We start from the raw sequence: 22,796 nt of genomic DNA on the forward strand, positions 1-22,796 counted from the left end.
CTTTTTCAGTCAGTGTATTTAGTTAGTGTGTAGCTAGTTAACTCTGGGAGGAAGTGTATGATGTCAAAGCCATCCTATTCCTAAGTGAGTTAGAATACCAAATAATTGATTTAAGGCTAGAAGGAACTCTGGGACATATCAGTCCATTCCCCTCAAGATGACCTTCCCAAGGTGGCTGTTCAGTTGTTGTTCATGTCCTATTCTTTGCGACACCATTTGGAGTTTTCTTGGCAAAGATACTGAAGTGGTCTGCCATTTCCTTCTCCAGCTCATTTTATAGATGAGAAACTGAGGCAAATAGGATTAAGTGACTTGCCCAAGGTCATACATTTAGTAAATGTCCGAGACTTGATTGGAGCTCAGGAAAATGAGTCTTCCTGACTCCAGGTTCATGTTCCATCCACTGCACCACCTACATGAGCCAGGAGTTGAACTCAAGTCCTCTCACTCTCAGTTTGGTGCCTTTTCCATTATGTTATACTGCTTCAATTCACTTTGCTTTGCTATAGGACCAAAGAGGGTTTTGAAAGCCAAGCAAGTATCTCAGAAATGTTTCACAAACCCAACGAGGTCACAGGTAAAAGAGGAGTAGGTACAAAGAGAAACGATAAGTTGGTACAAGTCTTACTCAACTGGAAAACCAAATTTACATATATATATATATATATATGTATATACATATGGCCGAGAGCAGGTCAGGGCCAGTTATTTCTTTTGTAAAGGATGACTCATCAAGAGTATTACATGCAAATTTAGAGGTTTGCACATTTTACAATTAAAAGAACATGTGTTTAGACAGGGCATTCCAGTCTACAAGCTTTCCTGATAGCTTTCAATATCAAATATTGGGACATGATATATGTCCCAGAAATCTCTATGGTGAAATGACAGAAAAAAAGTGTTGAACTTAGGAAAGGATGACACCTGGATTTTAGTCCTAGATGTGCTTAGTTAGATCTGTTGGGCCTTGTATGTGTCTCTTTCAATCTATCTGGGCCCCAGTTTCTCCATCTATAACTTGAGAGTGGGGTTCTTAGAAGAGATATTGATTAAACTAAAAGTTGTTATAAGCTTCCCAATTCTATGATTTGTGAATCTTCTTTGCAAGCTCTGAGAACATGAGCACACGTAAAACCTAACAATAACAGTTTAATCTTCAGCTAGTCCCCTTTGATGCTGACATCAATCCTGTTACATCAATTTGACACCCTAACCCATGGCTCCTGAAGGCAGGGTGCTGACACTGTCAGGAGAAAGTAAGGATAAACAGCAGCAGGAGGTCTGAGAATGACTTAAACCAGCTATTTCTGAGTTGTCAGATGAGAAACATGGGCAGAGTGCCTGAAATCTCACCTTAAATCTGAAATGTGGCTCAAGTGGGACTTGAGCCACATTTGGTGGTATAGCATATGTGAGTACACAAGTGAGAAATGGCCCATGAAGATATTACTTTGGCCACGTTATGACACATAAGCTAGATAAATGGCCTAAATTTTGTGTTATAAAGTATTGCAGCAGAGGTTAGGCTCTCTTCTTAGGCTGGGAGCTACCATTGTGAGAGCCTGACCCACCACAAAAAAATATCAGGCAGATTTGTGCTTCAGAAATAACTGGCCCAATCCTGCTCCCCCAACACCCTTACATATTTCTTCTGTATGTGCTAATTCTTTTGAAGGTGATGGGAGCTCTTTGCATGGAAGATATATGCAGTTCCATGGAGGGAATTGAGATCCTAATTATCTGCAGCTGACAACCTTTCAGGGCCTGTTATAAAAGTAACGTCTGCACTAGGCCCTTAGAGCCCTATATCCCAACTCCAGGGAGTTCAGAGAGAGCAACAAGGAATGATTCCGAGGGGCTGATTTATCAGGGAAGATTAAAAGCGTTACATATATGGCCTGGTTAAACAATGACGAAGGGGGAGCTAGATAATGGTCTACAGAATGCACGGAGGGCCAAAAATCTAAGGAGATTTATCTATCCTGGTACAAGTTTGAGTGCTTGGAAGAAAGAAATGAAACGGAGAAGGAAAGTTCAGAGTAAATATCAAGGAAACTTTTCTAGTAGATTTATTAGATAGAGGGGCAACCTTCCAAGTGAAGCTATAAGAGAGTCATCAACTCACCATGGAAGGGAAAGCCAGAATGAGAATGCATAAGCGTGTCTTTCTTCATCATTATGAGTATGCTTTGGCTTTCTACCTTGAACCTCTCTTTGCAGTGTTTTTTAGGTTGTCCTTAGGTACCAGAATGCACTTTATTCAGATCTCAGGATAACATTCTAGGGCCAAAAGGACCTTAAGAAATCATTTAATTCATACTTCTTAAATGCTAATCATTCCAGAACTATACCTTTTATTATGAAGACAAGAAGAGAGAGAGGAGAGGAAGAGAAAGAGGAAGAAGGGAGGGGAGGAAAAGAGAGGAAGGGGAAAAGGGAGGGGAGGAGAGAGAGAGCAAAGAAAATAAGAAAAGAGAGGAGAAGAGAAGAGAGCCGTATTGGGAACCCACTTCAGAAGCACGTAAGTGATAAGTTTGGACATAAGAGAATACCAAAAGAGAAACTTTAAAAAATTCAGCATTTCCCTAGCTCCTCCTCAACCCCACACAAATCTGCATTGGAAGTATCTGCCAACTTGCTGACTATCTGAACAATGTGATTAATTCTATTCAGAAATGAATTGAGAGACCTTTATTATTTGGATAACTGCAAAATTCTCTGTAATCATTTGGGCTCATTACACCAGCTTTGACAGTTGCTGCATCCTAGTTATACTGAGAGTGTTATAACATCCACTCCCTCACCCCTAAAACCATGTGTTTTCATTAAGAAAATAACACAACAAGGACCCTTTTATGTGCCTTTCCTTCCTTCTAAAGCCCACCGCTACTGGTTTCCCCTGATGAAGAAATCTGATTAATAGGAGGACTCAAGTTGCCGGCCGTTGTTTCTATCTGTATCCTCCTCCATCAGGAGCCCACAGATAGGCCTTGGAAGTTTACCAGGCAACTAGGGTTAATATGATCTCCCCCTCCTGGAAACTTGCTAACTCTTGTGACCAGATGATGACTAATTTTCCTCTTAATCCTTGAACCATGAGGTTCTAAGCTCTAACCCTAAATCCTCTCTGGTGCTTTTGTACTTTATGGGACAGAGAGCAGCTCCATTGCACAGAACCACAGACAAGTTCACATTCTCAAATTCTCTCTCTCCATTCCCACCCCCTTCCCCCAAACAGCCCGGTCTTTGTGTCTTCAAGCTAGTTTTACCCTCTTTCATTTTAAACTAGTTGAGACTTTCATTATTTCTCCCAGGGCAGTCTGTTATCTGTAGACATTTAGGTTTTCTGTCTTTCTTGTTTTTTTGAGGGGGGTAGTTAGGTTTAATTGTTTTCATACAAACAACAGCAAAAAATCCTTAGTAACTCACCATGGGCTAGAGAATTCCCAAACCATTCAAAATACTTTAAAGTTCTTTTGGGACATAGCCAGATACTTAATATTGTATTACATTTTATAGTTGTCACTTAATCAAGCTATTTAATATTATAGTACATTTTAAAACTGTCACTTAATCACATTTTCTTGACCCTTTTATGGGAATTAAAGATCACTGTAGATAAAAAATGGCATGCTTTAGTTTAAATAGATTCAGTATGTCCAGTGTGACAGTTACTTCTGAGACATTAAAAGAATTTTCTGTGATTAATGTGACCCACACACGTTAAATGGTGTAATGTTCCATTTCTTCAGCCATTAGCGGAAACAGCATCAGACAGAGGGAGCCAAAATGTATCCAACTGTATGTAAAGCTGGGGGTGGGGGTCTGGGATGGTGGTGGAAAAAATCTAAAGATAATGTTGAGCCAGGAATACTGAACTGAGACACGAATTTCAACTGATTCAATATTTTCTTTCTTTTTTCTTTTTCTGGGCATCTTGTGAAAGGAGTAGGGAAAAAAATTTATGCCCAACCATTCCTCATAGGGTGGATGTCCGATTTGCACCAAGAGGCCATCTGAGGGTAGCTTGCTTGGAAAGGGAATACATACATTTTTCAGCAGGCAGGTGATCTGAGTTATTCAGTGCTCATTATAAATGATTGATGAACTCTGGCTCTAATTTTAGAAAAGCTTTCTAAATGGACATTTACTCACAAGAAAAAAAAAAATCTCCTCACCCCCAAAGGTCTGTCCCTGGAACTATTTTGTTTATGGCACTGTGATAGTTCCGGGCAATTAATCCTGAATTGCGTCACTGAAAGATTTTATATTCTTAAGTGTTCACTCATGTAGTTAAAGTAAATTATGTCCTTTCCCAAACATGTTTCAAAGAATCTCACTGGGCTTTACAAATCCTGGTCCCTAAATCCTACTTGTTTGTTTAATTAATCCGAAAATAACGGCCTCTGCTTTTGTTTCTTAATCACAGATCAGATATACAGTATTTGTTCACAGCTGTGAATAAGAGCAAGTCCCAGTGTGTTTTTCTTGATTGTTTAATAAGAGTTGAATAATACTCTATTTAATCCATCAAGTAGGACATTACAATAACATTGATCTTTTGTTTGACAGCAAATTTGTTTGATAACAGAATAGAGTATAATGTAACCAAATCAGTGTCAGGGATTCATTGCAGGGAATCCAATTAAAAATACTGTACACACAGGCAAACAATGATCAGGAGGGCAAAAGAACTAAGGCATGACAAGGCACTTGGAGAGAGGAAGCAGAAGGAATGGTGAGAATTAAAAGCCCAGCACTTAGGTTGCTCAGACAGCAAGGGATGTACAAGGAAAGCACTTTCAAGGCATAGCCTTAAAGCCCTAGGGAGGTCGTCACTTTGGGAGAGGAGGGTCAGCTTCCATCAAGGTCAGAATGGATAGACTGATGGCCCCACAGTGTTGTCTTCCTCTAGTGCTTTCTCATATGCTCCATTTCATATTGAAGACGTCTGATCCTGCAGTCTCTCATACTCTCAAAATGGCCTTCCAGGATAGCATGGATTGTGTTTGGATGATGCTGTTAGTCGAATTGCACACACACCCACTGGTATGTATGATGAAGAGATCAGAAGATTATAGATTTACTTTTGACCAGGAAGAAAAAGCCATCTAATCTAACCCTCTCACTTTCCAGATCAAGAAGTTGAAACCCAGTGAAATTACATAATTCTTACACGTAGAAAGTGGTACTAGAGTTAGAGAATCTGGGTTCAAATTCTGCCTGTGATTCGTATTACTTTGGGGTCCCCTGAAAGTCACTTAGCCACCCTGGTCCTCATTTTCCTCCTCTGTAAAATGAGGTCAGTGGACCAAATGGAGCCTCCTTCCAGCTCTCGTCCCTTCATTTGCAGAGACTTCATAGGCTTCCCCCAGGCAAAAATGGTGACCTATTTATTGGTTTATGGATTGACTGTTTTAAAATCATATCCTCTGTTTCAAAGGTCAAAGCAAGAGTGCCCTGAAACCTCTCCTCAGATACGGAAATCACCTAGCAAATCAGATAACAGTGGCCATGAGGATAAAAACAAATCCTAGCAGCGGCATCCTAATCCCCTGTGACCAGGTTTTTGCAAAGTCACTCATAGAAGTTTCCTGGAGAATTTGGTGGGCCTTCTTTCCACACACAATGCTGTTAGTGTGGATTTTTTTTTCATTGTTTAATTTAAACAGTTATTTGACAAAATTCAACAAATTGTATAATAGCCAGCTTTTTGCCTGAAATCAACATTTTGAATTTTTCTTTACCTGTCACAGGTAGAGATTCAGAGTGGCTTTCACCATATTGCTCCTTTGCAGAGAATGCTCTTTGCTCAGGTATCCATAAAGGAGGGTCAGAGATCATTAGCAGGAGTGCCCGGAGACTTTCCTTAATCCAGTTTTGGAGGGTTTAGGTATCAAATATGTTGCTAAGGAAGCAACCAACCACACCAAACCCTGGTTTCAATGCATTCTCTCTTAGATTTAGATTCTTTTTAAAGGTCTCATTTGACAACTCAGTTCTTATTAAAGTCTGTGAAAGAATCAGATATGGGAAAAGCAGCCTAAGTCCTCCCCTGCTGTAATGAATAGAAAGAGGTAAGGAATGAAGACTCGTGAGTGTCAGTAAATTGGCCAAGTACACTTTAAAGCTCTCTTACCTAATTCTCTTTGCCACCCCAGGCTATAGGAGTTCTAGGGGGTGGGGGGAAGGGGGAAGGGGAACGGTTACATTTACATCTAAAACCAAACATTACAAGTGACTGACAGTTTGTCCTCATCTCCTCCCTGGAAAGAAAAGGGTTTGGAGGAGATATCCAAAATGACCTCATAGATCTAAAAAAGTTGACCATTGCTTTGTCTTAGTTTCTCCTCAGTTCCTTCTCCCCAACCCCCTCTCCCCTTCTCTAGTCTTCCATGTCTGCCATTATTATAATTCTTTCCCTGGCTTTCTATTTGCTGTCTCCTTTCCTATCCTTTTGTTCTCTCCCTAATCTTTCTTTTTGTATTAATGAAGCCCTTTGTAGTTTCTTTTCAAATCTTCAAGTGGATTCCTTTGTGACTAGTGTATGTGTGTGTGTGTTGCTTCTTACCTGATAGGGTCTTTTTATCATGAAAATTATTAATACCTCTCTCCTTTTTGGCACTGGACCATGGGCCTTAAAATGTTGCTATTACAATTCTGATCTGAAACTGCTTTCTCTTGACCCAGATGTATTGGCAAATTACAGACCCCTAGCCAATTTTTCATAGAGAAAGGTCTTAGAGCAAGGGGTAGCTTTTGAAGTGCTTAACCATAGCGTCATAATCTTGATGACAAATGGCCTTTTGCTTTACAGTTATGGCTGGTTGACTATGTATATGGCCAAGAGAGGGCTCCTTAAAGTGGTCAGTGCCTTTTTTCCCCTCTAAAACCCCATCTCGGGTGTCATATCAGCCATTTACTGGCCTTGTTAGAGGGACTGCATTAGACCCTGCAGATCATGGGAGCTCCCTGACCAGCTGCCAGGTTATAAAGCAGAGCTGAGGCCTTCGATCCAAAGACATCAACTTGTCACTGTGGATGATGATCATTCATCTGCACCAGGAATAGCCCATGGTGCTTCAGGGATCGATGTAGAGACCACCACTCTTCAACATTATTGCCACTAATTATTAAGATGAATGCGGTGATTAATGGTAGCAACACTTTTTCACTTTATGCAAATGATTAACTCATGAATATACATGGAGGCAGGGGGGCTCACCAACCTGGTGCCTCGTTTGTGAAGACGTTTTTACTCAGCCTCCTTATTCAGCTGTCACTGTGACCCAGGTGCAACCAGCACAGCTATTTAAAATGAAATTCTAAAAATGAATTGTTGATCAGCAGCCTCAGGCAGCTTTTTGGAAATCCCCTTCTACTAGTGCTTTGCTTTGATTAAGGAAAATTCAATCAAGGCAATAGCCAGGGATATTAAAGATGTTGCATTGTCTGGTGGTTCTCTGAGGCCCTATGGTTAGTCAAACTCTCTGCCACTAACTAACAGCGTGATTCTTGAAAAGTTACTTGCCTTCTCTGGGTTGCATAGACCTCACTGGTAAAAATAAAATGATGAAATGTGGTTGATTTTTTTTTTCAAGGATTCTTTATACCTTTTTGTGTCTTGGGCCCCTTTGGCAGTCCAGTGAAATCTATGAATTCCTTCTAAATATTTTTAAATGACTAAAATAAAATACATAGAATTACAAAGGAAAATAATCACATCAAAATATTTATCAACATTTTTTAATTCATTCACCTTCTAAAAAGCTATCCATAACCCATTGGAGATCCATGGCCCTAGTTTAAGAACTCCTGTTTTAGATGATATTTAAGCTTAACAAAATAGACACAACCATTTTTTATCTATTTCTCCTTTAGCAAAATTCTCCTTGGCCTCCCATGACTATCTGTATTATAGAATTATATTTTAAATACCTACCTTCAATCTGTTCATTTATTTCACCAAAAAAAAATCTTAACAAGTACCTACTTTATATTATGAACCTAGGCATCATGAGGGAATATTGTTCGTAGTCTCTAGGAACTTACAATCTAGTAAGAAAGTCAATATCAATACCCATCAAATGGTTAAGTCACCACACAGAAGACTATATAATTAAAAAAAAATGAATAATAGACAACATTATTGAGGTTAGGTATGGGCTAGAATGAAGAAATAAACAATCACAGACTCTCAGGACTCATGGGGAAACCAGAAGAAAATTTGACTGTTGTATAACTGAATATAAATTGCCCCATATACACACCAATCCTTAAGAAAGGCCGGCAAGCCCCTACTTGATGGCTTCCGGTGATGAGAAACTCACTAATTCTCAGGAATCTCATACTATTCAGGGTTAGCTCTAACTGTTAAGAATTTTTTTTATTTGTTCATATGAAATCACCTTCCCTGAAACTTTTACTGGAATCTCTTATCTCTGTCTTTTAGGTGAAATCTGAACAAATATAATTTTTCTATATTCAATTCAATATGATACCACAAACATTTAAGAACTGTCCATGGTATGCAAGGCATTATACTTGCTAAAGAGATACAAAGACAAAAATTAAATATGATCTTCCCTCAAGGAGCTTACCATCTATTGGGGAAATACAATGTTTACAGAAAGAAGTAAATATAAGACAAGTTGAGGCGAGAGAAAGCTTTAGCAACTGGAGGGCTAGGGGATGGCTTCCAGTAGGAGATGAATCTGAACTGATCATTGAAAAAAGCTTAAGTTTTTATGATACACATATAAGGGAAAGAATTTACAGGCATAAAAGCTTGTGATGAGATGCAGATATGAGAATAGCTAATATTCCAGCTTGGCAATAAGGTAGCATTCACTGAAGAGAGGAGAGTGATATGAAATAAGGTTGGGACAATAGGTAGGACCCAAATTATGGAGGACTTTACTGAAGTTTTTTGAGCAGGGGAATGGCATGGTAAAACCTGTGGCTTAGGGGAATTATTGTAAGAGCTATGTGGAAGATCAAATAGAATAGGGAGAAATTTTAGATAGTGAGACCAACTAGGTGACTATTAAAATAGTTTAGGTGAGTGGGTAGCAGTACTAGAATTAAGTCAGTAGTCACATGAGTGGAGAGAATGGGAAAAAATAAGAGAGAGGTTGTGTAGCTAGTATCAACAAGATTTAACTGATTTTGATATGGGGAAGGAGAAGGAGAAGGAAGAGTCAAAGATTAACCCAATATGATAAACTTGGGTTCCTGGAAGCATAGTAACACCTTTGAAAGAAAAGGAGGGAAAATGCTAGGAATATCACCATGACAAAGAAAAGAAAGAAATGAAAGACATTATCCTTCACCAAGGGAAAAAAAATATCCTTATTTATTAACAATAGGTGGGTTTACTTAGAAAACCCCAGGGAATCAGCAAATAAACTAAATGAGATGATTTATACTTAAGTAAAGTATCAGGATACAAAATAATACCATAAAATATTGTCACCAATTCTAGGTAGCAATAACCTAGAAATTAGGAAATGATAATAAAACCCCATCCAAAGTAATTACAAAATGCATGTAATACCTGAATCTATCTATTGAAATATATTCAAGCCAAGTTTTTTATAAAATGAAAGAAAATTTAAATCACTGGAGAAATATGTGTTACATTAATTGGGCTACACTAATATAATAAAAATTACAATGTTCCCTTAATTGTATTGTAGAATTAATGCAATACTGCACAAACTTCTGTAGGTTACTTTTTAGAACTAGAAAAAGAGAAACAAAATTCATCTAAAATAAGGCAGAGAATCTTAAAGGAAATTGTGGAAAAGATAAGAAGGAAGGGGACTTGAACTTTCAGACTACAAACTATTTTGTAAAGAAGTAATCATCAAAACTTTTTTTAACATCTCTGAATTCTTGATGATTCAATTCAAATGCTCTTTTTTTTCCAAGAGATCTTCTTGGTATTCTGAGCCTCTCAAGTCTCTCCCAATTAAGATTACTTTCCTTCTATCTCATATGTATTATGTATGTGCACATTTATTTACATAGTTTCACACTTTAGTATATAAGTTCCTTTGAAGTTGGGGACAATTTTAGTATGCTGCTTTACTTTGCATCTTGAGAACTTAGCCCCATACCTCTTGGCACATAGTATATAATAATATTTGCTTATATATGTAATATATAAAATAATATTATAATAATAATTGCTTGTTGATTGATTGGTACTGCTTTAAAAATAAAAAACCACATGAGAAGAATAGACAAATAAGAATCAGGGGAAAAAATTGACCTCAGCAGCCTTGTTTTTGATTAAACCAAGAATATAAACAACTTAAGGGAAAGACTCTCTGTTTAATAAGAAAATGCTAGATAACCTGAAAAGCAGTTTGGTAGAAAATAAGCTTAGATGAATATTTCACACCATAGTACATTTCAGTTGGAAACCCAACCTAACTATAAGAGGCAACATCATAAAATTTTTAGAGGAAAATGGAAAGGGGATGTCTTTTAAAACCAAGGTTAGAGGATAAATTCTTAAATAAACAAGGCATAGAGAAGATCATAAAAGAAAAAACATAATTTTGACTACATAAAATGTAAAAACTTACAGAAATAAAATCAATGCGCTTAAGAAGAAAAAGTTGGAAAAAATCTTGTATCAGATATATTTGATGAAATATAAATATATAAATAAATTAGATTTATTAGATATATTAGATTTTATATATATACATATATATAAAACATACACATATATGTATTAAATATACAGAAAATTAAAATAGATATATGAAACCAAGAATGAATTCTTCCCCCAAAGAAAAGAACTCAAGGAATATGAACACATACTTTTCCAAACAAGAATTGCTAACTTTCAACAGCAATATAAGAGACTGTTTCAAATCACTGATGTGATAGGGAAGTAAGGTCAGGAGATCTGTGATCATTTGAGTCCTCCCCCCAATCTATTTGATGAAATTAAAAAATGGTAATTTTCCCGGGTCCCCCCACCCCACTAATTGTGGCCTAAGCAGTCTTATTCATAGGTTGAAAAGGGTTCAGAATCGGAGAGTTCTAGCAGAGGGTTTAAATTTTTCACATCTTGAAGGCCTGGCATAAAGAAAATGTGAGGAAATGTTAACACATTTTAGCAGGAATAAAGGAGTTGCTCAGTGAATGTAATGGGACCAACTAACCTTTGGTAGCCTTCAAAAGCGAGTTCGGAGATGTGAGTCATCTCCAATGGTCACAAGGAAGAAGAACCCAGCTTTTAAGGGGCAAATGCTATTTGTCCTTTCCCCTGTGATTCTTCCACAGTTCAGCAAGTGGATGGGATTTCTCTCCACTCTGATGCCACCCCCATTCCTGGGTCCCACACCCCCACTATTGGTGATGGGACCTTGTAGTATAGCAACTCACTCAGTAGGGGATGTTATGGCTGAAAGAAAGTCTAGTCATTGGTCAGAGTTGAGCTGTGTTCAGTTGTAGGTTGAGGGAGATGCTCTATATAGATGGTATTATGTGATTACTCTACCCAGGTAACACTGTGGGACAGTATGAGTATTTTGGGGAAAGTTTGTCCTGTGTTAATGTAGGACAGTTTTACAGCTACTGTTCATTTTACATATATTTCAGAAAAGACCTTTGCTTTGAAATAATTATGTTTTATGGCTTACTGTTGAAGGCAATCATATTGTTGGGGGTTCATGTATTTAAGAATGTGGAAAACAATTTGAAATTGTGTAAGAAAAGTCATGAAACTGTTTACACATTTGACTCAAGGGATATTCCTTAAAGATGTAAAAGGCAGTTCTCAAAATAACAAAATAGATAACAATACTTCTATGGTAGTAAAACAAACAAAATAAGAACCCATCGACAAACTAGGTACCCACAATGGCTGAACAACTGGAGGAATGGAATATGATTATACTGGAAGAAACAATAAATATGAGATGATGAATTCAGAGGAACATGGAAGTCTTAATGTGAACTGAAACACTGCGAAGTAAGGAGAATCAGGAAAAAATTATATTCATATATACATATATATGAACACATGAACATATGCATTGCACATGTATCTATACATATGTACATGTATGTATATACGGATGCAAACATGTATGTATATATACCATACACACACAATAAATACATTACAATAAATGAAAATAACACTAAAATGAAGTTGAATGCTGTATAATGACCAACATAAGTCATAGAGAACAGGTGAAATGAACCTTTCTTGTTTTGGGGGGAAGGATGGGGGACAATGAGTTCAGAGTTTTACATACGCTGCCAGATATGGTCTCCATACCAGTTGACCTTGTGTAACTTTTTATCTCTCTTTCTTTTTTCTTTCTCTTCCTTCCTTCCTTCCTTCCTTCCTTCCTTCCTTCCTTCCTTCCTTCCTTCCTTCCTTCCTTCCTTCCTTTCTTTTACAAAGGAAAGCTTAGTGAATGAGTAAGGTATGACCAGAAATCATTGAGATCTTAAAAGAAATGGGTAAGTTTGGAGAAAGGTCAAGTTCAGAGGGATAAGATAATTAGTTTAGTGGAAAGTATATGAGATTTCAAGATAGAAAATCTGAATAACTATCCAATTTTTCCTCTTATTGCCAGTTATTAGCCGTGTAACCATAGGCGACTTATTGTCAAAGTTAATGGTTATGAGTTCTGAAACTCAGTTTCTTTATCAGTAAAACGAGGGGAGAAATTACTTTTAAAGTATCTTCTGGCCTTATATTTATGACCAAGATCATGGTGTATCTGGTATCTTCTTATGGACAACTTCATGGGCAAGTCACTTACCCTCTAAGAACCCATTTCCTCATCTCTAAAAGGGGATACTCATATTAATACCACAGGATCATGGTATCAATCTCAACAGGATTGTGAAGAAAGCACTTTTCGAATCTTAAGCACTATACAAAATGCAGTTCTTATCAACCTGGACATATTGAATTTAGGTGCCAAGAGGATGCTGTTATAGAAATGCCCAGTAGCCAGTTGATGAATTTTACTGGGGGCCTTCTGAACACTTTATGAGCATAGAAATTGTCTTCATTTATAATTTCATAGAATTTTAGAAACTGGAGAGCGCTCCTGCAACCCTATGGCCCTGTCTGGGGCCTTCAGATAGGAATGTAACTAAACCAAACAGGGTAGATTACTGTCAGTCCTCTTCTTGAGCATCTTCCAGGAGTGGAAACTTAATGATTATCCTTAGTCACCTATTCTCTTAGCCCCATGTATTATCATTCTAGAGATGAAATCCTTCCCTTACATGCAACATTTTCTGTAACATGGGCAATATTGATGTGTATGGTGGGTAAATGGTACCAAGAACATTTTTTTGAGTGTAATTTTAAGTGGATTCAGTGAGTGCAATTCATCTATATAGCAGCACAATCTGCAAGGACCCAGAAGTCTCTGTTTTTCTGATTGTACCACTGGATGAGTTAGACTCTTTGACTCGAAATTATAGTCAGGTTAGGACAATTCCCTTCATTAACTGTGTGACTGTTTACATGAGACAGCTGGATCTTAACCTCTGTTAACCTTTGTCTGTCTAATTTTCATCTGTAAAATGGGGATAATAAGAGCACCTACATCTCAGGGTTGTTGTGAGAATTAAATGACATAATATTGTAAAGCATTTAGCATAAGTAGGTTCTTAACAAATGCTTGTTTTCTCTCTGTCTGTCTGTCTGTCTCTTTCTCTCTTTCTTTTACGTTTCCCCAAATTCAGCATCTCATTTCTCACATCTGTACCTTTGCTCAGGCTTGCCCCCATGCCTGGAATGAATCTTCTCTATGTCTCTTTGTCTCTGCCTCTCTGTCTCTGTCTGTCTATCTGTCTGTCTATCTGTCTGTCTGTCTGTCTGTCTATCTGTCTCTCTCTCTCTCTCTTTCTGTCCCTGTCTCTTTCTCTCTGACTGCCTCTGTTTCTCTGTCTCTCAATGTTTTTCTTTCTCTGTTTCTGAGATTTCTTTTAAAGTTTATGTGTCCAATCCACCAATAGAATGCAAACTCCTTAAGGGAAGACATTACTTTTTGTTTTTGTCTTTTTATCCCTGGTGGCCTAGTGCAATGTTTTGTCCAAGATAGGTGTTTTAGTTTGTTATTTTTTAACTGAGTTGAATTCTTTGAATTATTGGGTAACTGTACGGAAAAACAACCTCTACGAAGAAATGATTTATTCGTTGGATCCTGAAATGTTCTGATAGAAATGCCAGAGAAATTCTGATAGAAATGTTTGTTGATGATAGATTACTTAGAAAATCCTGTGGAATCAGTAAGAATACTAATTGAGAAAATACATGGCTTTAGGAAAGTTGCAGGCTGTAAAACAAATCCTTAAAAATCAATAGTATTTCTATATAATAAAAACAAAGCAAAGTAGTAATAATAGAAAGGGAAACATCATTCCAAATATCTATAAAGTGCATAAACTATCTAGGCGTCAATCTTCCAATGTACATAGAAAGTATAGATTCAATTACAAAGCACTACTTCTAAAAATAAGGAACAGCATAAACAGCTGGAGGAATATTCAGTGTTCATGGCTGGGGCATGTCAATATAATAAAAATGACAATGCTAACACAATCATTCGACACTTTTAATACTATCCAAATCAAATTACTAAAGACATACTTTATAGAATTTGATAAAATAATAACAAAATTCATTTGGAAAAACAAAATATCTAGAATATCAAAACAAACAATGAAAGGAAATGGGGATGGAGAGTGAATAGTACTTCCAGAACTCAAACTATATTATAGAACATCAATTACTAAAAACTATATGATATCGGTTAACAAATAGAGAGATAGATCAATGGAGCAGATCAGACAAGGGAGAATCAGAAGCTATTGATATAGCCCAAAATTAGATAGACTAGAAAACATTAATTACCTAGGGAAAAAAGTAAACATCCCTATTTAATTAAAAAAACTGCTGGGGAAATTGGAAAGCAGTCTGGCCGAAATTAGGATTAGACCAACACCTTACACTACATTTTGCAATACATTCTAAATGGATATGTGACCTTAATATGAAAGATCATACTATTAAAAAATTAGAATAGAAAGAAATGGCATGCTTCTCATAGCCATGGGTAAAAGATGTATTCTTAACCAAAGAGGATAAAGACAATTATAAAAGATAAACTAGTTAACTTTGGTTACTTAAAACTGAAAAGCTTTTCCACGTTCAAAATTAACGTATCTAAGATAAGAAAGGAATTTGTCAAATGGGGAAAATCTTTGTATCAAATTTCTCTGATAAAGGTTTGGTATTCAAGATATATAAACAATTAATAAATATGTATTAGACTAATAGCTATTCTCCAATAGATAAATAATCAAATGATATGGACAAGTAGTTCTCAAAAGAACTGAAAAGTATTCACAACCACATAAATGAATGCAACAACTCATTAATAATAAGAGAAATTTAAGTCAAAAACAACCCTAACGTTTTATCTCACATCCTACAAATTGGAAAATAATTACATGGTCACAGACAATGTTGGAGGGTTTGTGGAAGGATAGACAAACTAATACATTATTGGTGGAACTGTGAAATGGTACAATCATCTTGAAAAGCAATTTCAAATTGTGCAAGTAAAGTGACTAAAATGTCCATACTCTCTGAACTAAATATTTCATTACTGGTTTTGGCTCTGAGGCTGTTAAAGAGCATGCTGTTTCAAAGATGTGGAGCTCCACATAGGCTCTAGCTGGCTACATTAGTACACCCGCCTCCCAGGCATAGGCACACCTACCTAGATTTAATTGGCAATTAAACTAGTGGTGGGGGAAAGAAAAGAAAGCCTGGAGCACAAGATAGCTGAGTTAGGCAGTGAGGGAGTGATTGTAGGGAAAATAGCCAGCAACATGCAGAAGAAACTCACCCAAGGGCAAGAAAAAGTCTTACAGAAGTTAGGGAAGGCAGATGAGACTAAGGATGAGCAGTTCAAACAGTGCGTCCAGAACTTCAACAAACAGCTGATGAAAGGACCAGGCTGCAAAAGGATCTCAGCACCTACTTGGCATCTCTTAGAGCAATGCATGAAGCCTCTAAGAAGCTAACAGAGTATCTGTAAGAGGTGTATGAACCAGCTTTGCCCAGGAGAGAGGAGACAAACAAAATAGAAGAAAACAATGACCTGCTCTGGAAGGATTACCATCAGAAACTGATGGACCAGGCACTTCTGACCACAGATGCTTATCTAGGCCAGTTTCCTGACATCAAATCTCAAATTGCTAAGCATGAGAGGAAGTTGGTGGACTATGACAGTGCCTGCCGCCATTATGAGTCTCTTCAGACCACCAAAAAGAAAGATGAAGCCAAAATTGCCAAGGCTGAGGAGGACCTCATCAAAGCTCAGAAGGTATTTGAGGAGATGAATGTTGACTTGCTGGAAGAGTCGCCATCTCTGTGGAAAAGCTGTGTTGGTTTCCGTCAACGCATTCCAAAGCATCACTGGCCTGGAAAATTTCCACAAGGAAATGAGCAGGCTGAACCAAAACCTGAATGATTTGATAGTGAGCCTGGAGAAACAGCATGGCAGCAACACATTCATTGTCAAGGCCTAGCCAAATGACCGTATCCCCAAGAAAGGAAATAAGAGCCTCTCACCACCACCTGATGGTTTCCCAGTTGGCACACCTGAGATCAAGGTCAATCACAAGCCTGAACCAGTCAGTCTGGATACTCCTGGAGCTGCTATTCCCAAGTTACCATCTCAACCAGGAAATGTGACAGAGGCTGGTGGGACAAAACCAGTGGCAGTAGCTGAAGGAGCAAGTGATGGGGCCTGTAACTCTGCCTGCTATGGTGGTGGGGACCTTCTCAGTCACTGTGAATGGAACTGTGGAGGGCAGTGCTACCTCCAAGAGATCTGAATTGCCCCTGGGATTCCTGTTCAAGGTCCAAGCACAGCATAACTGCACAGCCACTAACAGTGATGAACTACAGCTGAAGGCTGGTGGTGTGTTGCTGGTGAAGAAGAGTGAGTGGCACCAGCATAAAGAGCTGGAGAAATGCCTAGGTGTTTTTCCTGAGAACTTCACAGAGAAAGCCCAGTGAGAGCTAGAGCCATCCCTCTTCTTTCAGGGGGAGTGATGCCATTTTCCCCTCAAAAGATGTGTCTTTCTGGGTTTTTTCTTTATTTTCTTTTGGGGAAAACATAGAAAAACAAGGAGAAAGAAGAGGAAGAAAAATGTCCCAAAACATAATGGATGACAGCCAAAATTTGAATTTGTCAGAATGATGTTTTAAAAGTGTTACTTTGCAGCTGATATATCCCTGTAGTTGAGTTCTAGGGCTAAGATACCCCTGCTCAATTCTCAGTAGCATGTGAGTCTTGATCAGGGAACACTTACCTGGTGGGACAGTGACCTTGTAAGAGACAAACAACAGGGGATACCAAAACCATCATGCTTGCCATCCACTCTGTCCCATTTGAGGGTGAACACCATACACCCATTTCCCTGGAAGCTGGGGGTGTTTAAAAGGCAGCCCCTCCTCTAATCTTGTCTCCAAAGCTACTTCTCCAATCCCACTGACCAGGACATCTCTTTGCTATTTGACAATCAACCTAGTGTACAGTGTTAAAAGAAAACCAAAAAAACATTGCCACCATAAAACAAAAAAAAATCAGACCAACTAAACCCCCCCCCAAATTACATTACTAGACTCAAACCCCAAAGAAACCATTGATAAGAGGGAAAGTCCCCATATTCTCCAAAATACTTATAGCAGCACTTTTTTGTGGTATCTTAGAATTTGGGGGGAAAGTAGATGCCCATTGGTTGGGGAATGCCTAAACAAACTGTGGTACATGAACATAATGGAATACTATAAAATGATATATGGGATAAATACAGAAAAACATGGAAAGATTTATATAAACTGATGCAGAATGAAGTAAATCCAAGAAAACAATATATACAATAACTACAAGGAAAATGGAAAAAGTAATTACATATTAAAAATAGCAAAAGCAAATATTTAAATAATTTGTATGAAAAGATATAAGAAGACAACCCCAACTCACCCATTCATGAGAGTAGGTCGACAAGTGTTACATGTTGCTCACTTTTCGACATTTTCATTATATCAATCCATTGTGCTGATTTCTTTCCTCTCTAAAAAATATTATTTGCCATATGGGATGGCTCTCTGGGAAGGGTAAGGGAAGGATTTTGGGGATACCTATGGTGAAGTAAGAAACAGAAAATGTCAGTAAAATCTTTAAAAAGAAAAGAGAGAAGGGAAGAGAAGAGAAAGGAAAGGAATTTCATCAGCAAGACCTTATGCTTGCTCATGCTTCTGTGCCAGTAGTATTTCTCTTTTGAGTTATCACAGCAGACTGATCCAGGGAATGCATAGACAACTTCTGCTACTCTATTTATTTTCAACTTTAACATTTTACTTCAGTGTTACAATTTTGGAAAGATTGTACCACTGTAACTATCATTAAAACTCTCCTTTTCATAATGATTTAAGATTTGTAAAGGGTTTTTACAACAATCCTGTGAGGAAAATAGTGAAAATCTTATCTGCATTTCTTACTGGTGAGAAAAGTTAGGACAAGAGATGTTAACTGACTTGCCCATAGTCACACAGCTAAAAACTGTCAGATCCAGTAGTAATATACGAATCTTTTTATTCAATACCCAGTGCTTTCCCCCATACTGTGCAGTCTCTCTACTAAATGATTAGAAAAACACAGATAGAAACCTCTATTGAAATGTGTAATGACAAGGACTTACATTTCAAATGAGAACAATATTTTACAGATTCAGTGTACTACATTTTATCATCTTCCCCCAGAACAGAGACAGAAGTATACCTTGTTATTGATACAAAAACAATATGCTAGGTGAAATAACATTATAGGCGATAGTTTGTTCCATTGTACATGGATGATCCATTTAACAATATTACTGCAAAATTATGTTAGTATTTTATGCAAGCTATGACTTTACTCAAAAAGGTAGTAAACCACTATGAAATGTCATTGCTAGTTATCAGCAACCTGGGAACTCATCCTGCCAAATAAAATCTCCTAAGTTGAAATTTCAAAGCTGAACACATTTTTTCCGCTGTCCATTAGCATGATTGCGAAATCAGGAAGGACAAAGTGAGAAAAATGATCTCAAGAAAATGAGATATGGGTAATCAATGTCAACACAGAGACAAAGAACCAAGGCAAAGAGGAGGTCAGGCTTTGACAATCAGTGGTTGTTTCTAAAGATACTTCATTTTAATATTAGTAGTATATTACTATGCTGTACAATAAGAGGTCCCCCTCAGTCCCCTTTTGTCAATGGGTCATGCAATGGATTTTCCTTTTACTTAAATGTATCTTTTGATTAAACATTTGAGAATGTGATGAATGCTTCCCTCAGGTCCTGATTCTGTATTCCTCATACAGACAACCTCTTCACTGAGGAAACTAAGGTACAGAGAGGAATTATTTACCCAAATTAACCAAAGTAGTTCTTTAACTCACAGTCCAATATTCTTACAGCCATTACAGGATGTTTCAAATTCTTCCAAAAGAATAAAGAAGGAAAAGCCAGAGGAAAACAAGGTAAATAAGAATGGAAATAGAAGACAGTGAGATAGCCATTAAGATTGCTAGATAGTCAGCAATAAAATATGGAAGGGGAAAAAAGAAGGGAGGCAAGATCTGTATGGCTGCTCTGGGGGAATCTGATGCTTCTTAGCAATGCAAGGACCAGAATATTTCTCTTCCTCACATTCAATATGTACAGTTACTGCCAAAGTGAGACTTTTTTTTTTAACAAACTGAAGATTCTCAGTTCTTTCGTGACAACCAAAGACAGACCTTTACTGCATACACAGACCTTTTCAATTGATGTTTCTCTTTGAATTGTTTTAGATAATTGTTTGATCAAATTATGAAATGAACTGGTAAATGCATTAAATGGATCAGCAGCATTTTCTTAAATGAAAGTTACTTTTTGAGCTCTAGCCCAGCCATAAGAAAATTCTAGTGCTTCCTGGTGATATGAGCAAACTGGTCTTTTCACATAGAGTATGAATTCAGCATATGTATCCATCCAAATTTAGAGAGGTCAATGACAATCTATAGGATTGTCAAGGGGGGGAAAAAGCCAAGCAGGACTTCCAAGTGGCTGCTCTCTCTAGGAAGAGCAATGAGGCGGATGGAAATGGTGGTAAAAGGGTTGGTTTTTGCTGTCAGAGAAAAAATCCAGATCAAGGGATAGAATATCGTGACTGCTATGTACAGAATTGTGCAAAATACCCTGGACCCAGTGAACAGGAACTAATGACAGATGAATGTGCGCGAGTAAGTGAACACACAGAGAGAAAACACTATACTGAGTAGAGGAATAGAAGCACTGCTAAGGATACAGGAAAAAATAAGGCATTATTGGAAAACTTAAAAAAATAAAATAAAAGCAGAATGAGCACTTGGATGTAAAAGACAGGGGGCAAATTCTCTTTGCTTAACTGCTAGGGAGGAGTCTCTTCTCATGCACATCTAAAGTATGAAAGCCTAGCAGCACATTTTTGGATGTGTTCCATGGCACCCAATTCTCATTTTAACAATTGTCAAGGTTGAGGGTTAGCTAGAATAAGGGTGAGGTGCTGGCCAATTTTATAAAGCTAGAAAAGAAAGCTCATTCCTTGATACTGAAGAGATCTTTGAATGGTGTGTGTGTGTGTGTGTGTGTGTGTGTGTGTGTGTGTGTGTGTGTGTGTAGGGAGAGGGAGTGTTAAACTAGGTTACTTCCAATGTTCCTTCTTTCTACAAGATCCCCAAAGTTGACCTGTAACCTATTCGTGATGGAGGAGAGGGGAGGGGTTAATTAGCAGCATAAATATTAGAGCTGTGTCAATGTTCTGAATGCAAATCGCATAAACACCATAACCTAAGTGCTAAGCAAGGCACGCTGCATCAGAATGCACAGATGTGCAGAAGTATGTAAACTACTCCCTCTATTTCTGGAAGCTGAAGAAGATCACATTTGTAAAACACTCTTTCTTAGCTGCCCTGCTCTTATCACAGTCTCTGTACTTCACTGGCTGTTTGTCTTGGAGCAGAAACAGAATTTTGGCTAATTGTTTGTTACTATTGGTATCAAATGCCAAGTTGATCCTCTTCTTATTTCAAAGGTCATAATGGAGAATTCACAAGGTCTAATTATTCAAAGGTGAAAATTCCTGGTCAGTTATTGGGCTGTAAATCCATATTCCCACTTTGTAAGGTGGTCAAGATAAAGATAGAGACCAGAGCTCTGATTTCATTAGTTTAGGAAATTTCCAGGTGAGGAAATTTCCAGTATCAATGCACTTTAGGACCTTCTCTGCAAATGATTGTGTTAGAAAGCTTCAAATTCTATCCTTTACTCACTCCTCTCCCCCTCCTTGAGATGGCAAACATTTTTATATAGATTATACATGTGCAGTCATGCTAAACCTATTTTTATATTAGCCATGTTGTAAAAGAAAATACACAAAAAACAAGAAAAATAAACTTTAAAAAGTATACTTCAAACTGCACTTGGAGCTCTCTCTCTCTCTCTTTCTCTCTCCCCCTCCCTCCCTCCCTCTCTCTCTCTCTCTCTCTGGAAATAGATAACAATTAGTTCTCCTATTAATAACTGACATGTATAACACTTTACCTGAATTATATTATTTCAGCCTCAAAATAACCTAGTAATATAGATACTAAAGGTACTTTACAACTATTTAACAGATGATGAGACTGAGGCTCCAAGAAATTTATTGACTTGGCCATAGACACGCAGTGCCAGAGTTAGAATTCAAGCTAATGCCCAAAATTCCATCACAATGTTCCATATTCTGTCTTCCCCACGATGCACACTTTTAAGCTCCTCCTATGTATGAGGCGCTGTGCGAAGTGCTGGAGATTGTTGTTGTGTTTGTCCTTCATTTTCGATGAGGACCATGACATCAGAGAAGTGATAACATGACTTGCCCTTGACTTTGATTTGAGTGATTGAGGGCTGTGCAGATCACCAGCCTCACTTTCTCCTCCTGAGCCATCTGGATCCAGTGGCCAGATATTCATCAGAACAACTAGAGATGGCCCAGGATGCAATGGGAGACCTTGGCTTTTTAGGCTAAGGCCTTTTCAGGTACTCACTTAAAGTGAGGTAATGCCCATTCAGTAGGCAGGGGGGAGGCCACTTTAGTAGAAAAGGAAAAAAAAAATAAATAGATAAATCACTCTGACCCAGCAATATCGCTACTAGGACTATATCCCCAAGAGATCATAAAAATGGGAAAGGGTCCCACATGTACAAAAATATTTATAGCAGCACTCTATGTAGTTGCCAAAAACTGGAAGTCAAGGGGATGTCCATCAATTGGGGAATGGCTGAATAAATTATGGTATATGAATATAATGGAGTACTATTGTGCCATAAGAAATGATGAACAAGAAGACTTCAGAGAGGCCTGGAAGGACTTATATGACCTGATGCTGAGTGAAAGGAGCAGAACCAGGAGAACTTTATGCACAGCAACAACCACAGTGTGTGAGAGTTTTTTCTGGTAGACTTAGATTTTTGTAATAACACAAGAACTTCTGAAAAAAAAAAAATCCCAATGGTGGACCTCAAGGCAAAATGCCTTCCACACTCAGAGAGAGAAATATGGAAGTCACTCACATAATGTAGCAGATCATGTTTGTGTATGTGTATCTGTTTGTGTATCATGTTCTGATTTGTTATACGGATTCTTTCATTTATCTTAGTCTGACTACATAGCA

At 37.8% G+C, this 22,796-nt stretch overlaps 1 pseudogene; it reads left to right on the forward strand.

Annotated features, from left to right (window-relative positions):
- The window catches only part of LOC140519371 (myc box-dependent-interacting protein 1 pseudogene), a 179,308-nt pseudogene extending 162,219 nt beyond the window's left edge, over positions 1 to 17,089 (forward strand).
- The last annotated feature ends 5,707 nt before the right edge of the window (positions 17,090 to 22,796 follow it).

The sequence above is a fragment of the Notamacropus eugenii genome, chromosome 1 (genome assembly GCF_028372415.1).
Source record: "Notamacropus eugenii isolate mMacEug1 chromosome 1, mMacEug1.pri_v2, whole genome shotgun sequence".
Taxonomy (NCBI): Eukaryota; Metazoa; Chordata; class Mammalia; order Diprotodontia; family Macropodidae; genus Notamacropus; species Notamacropus eugenii.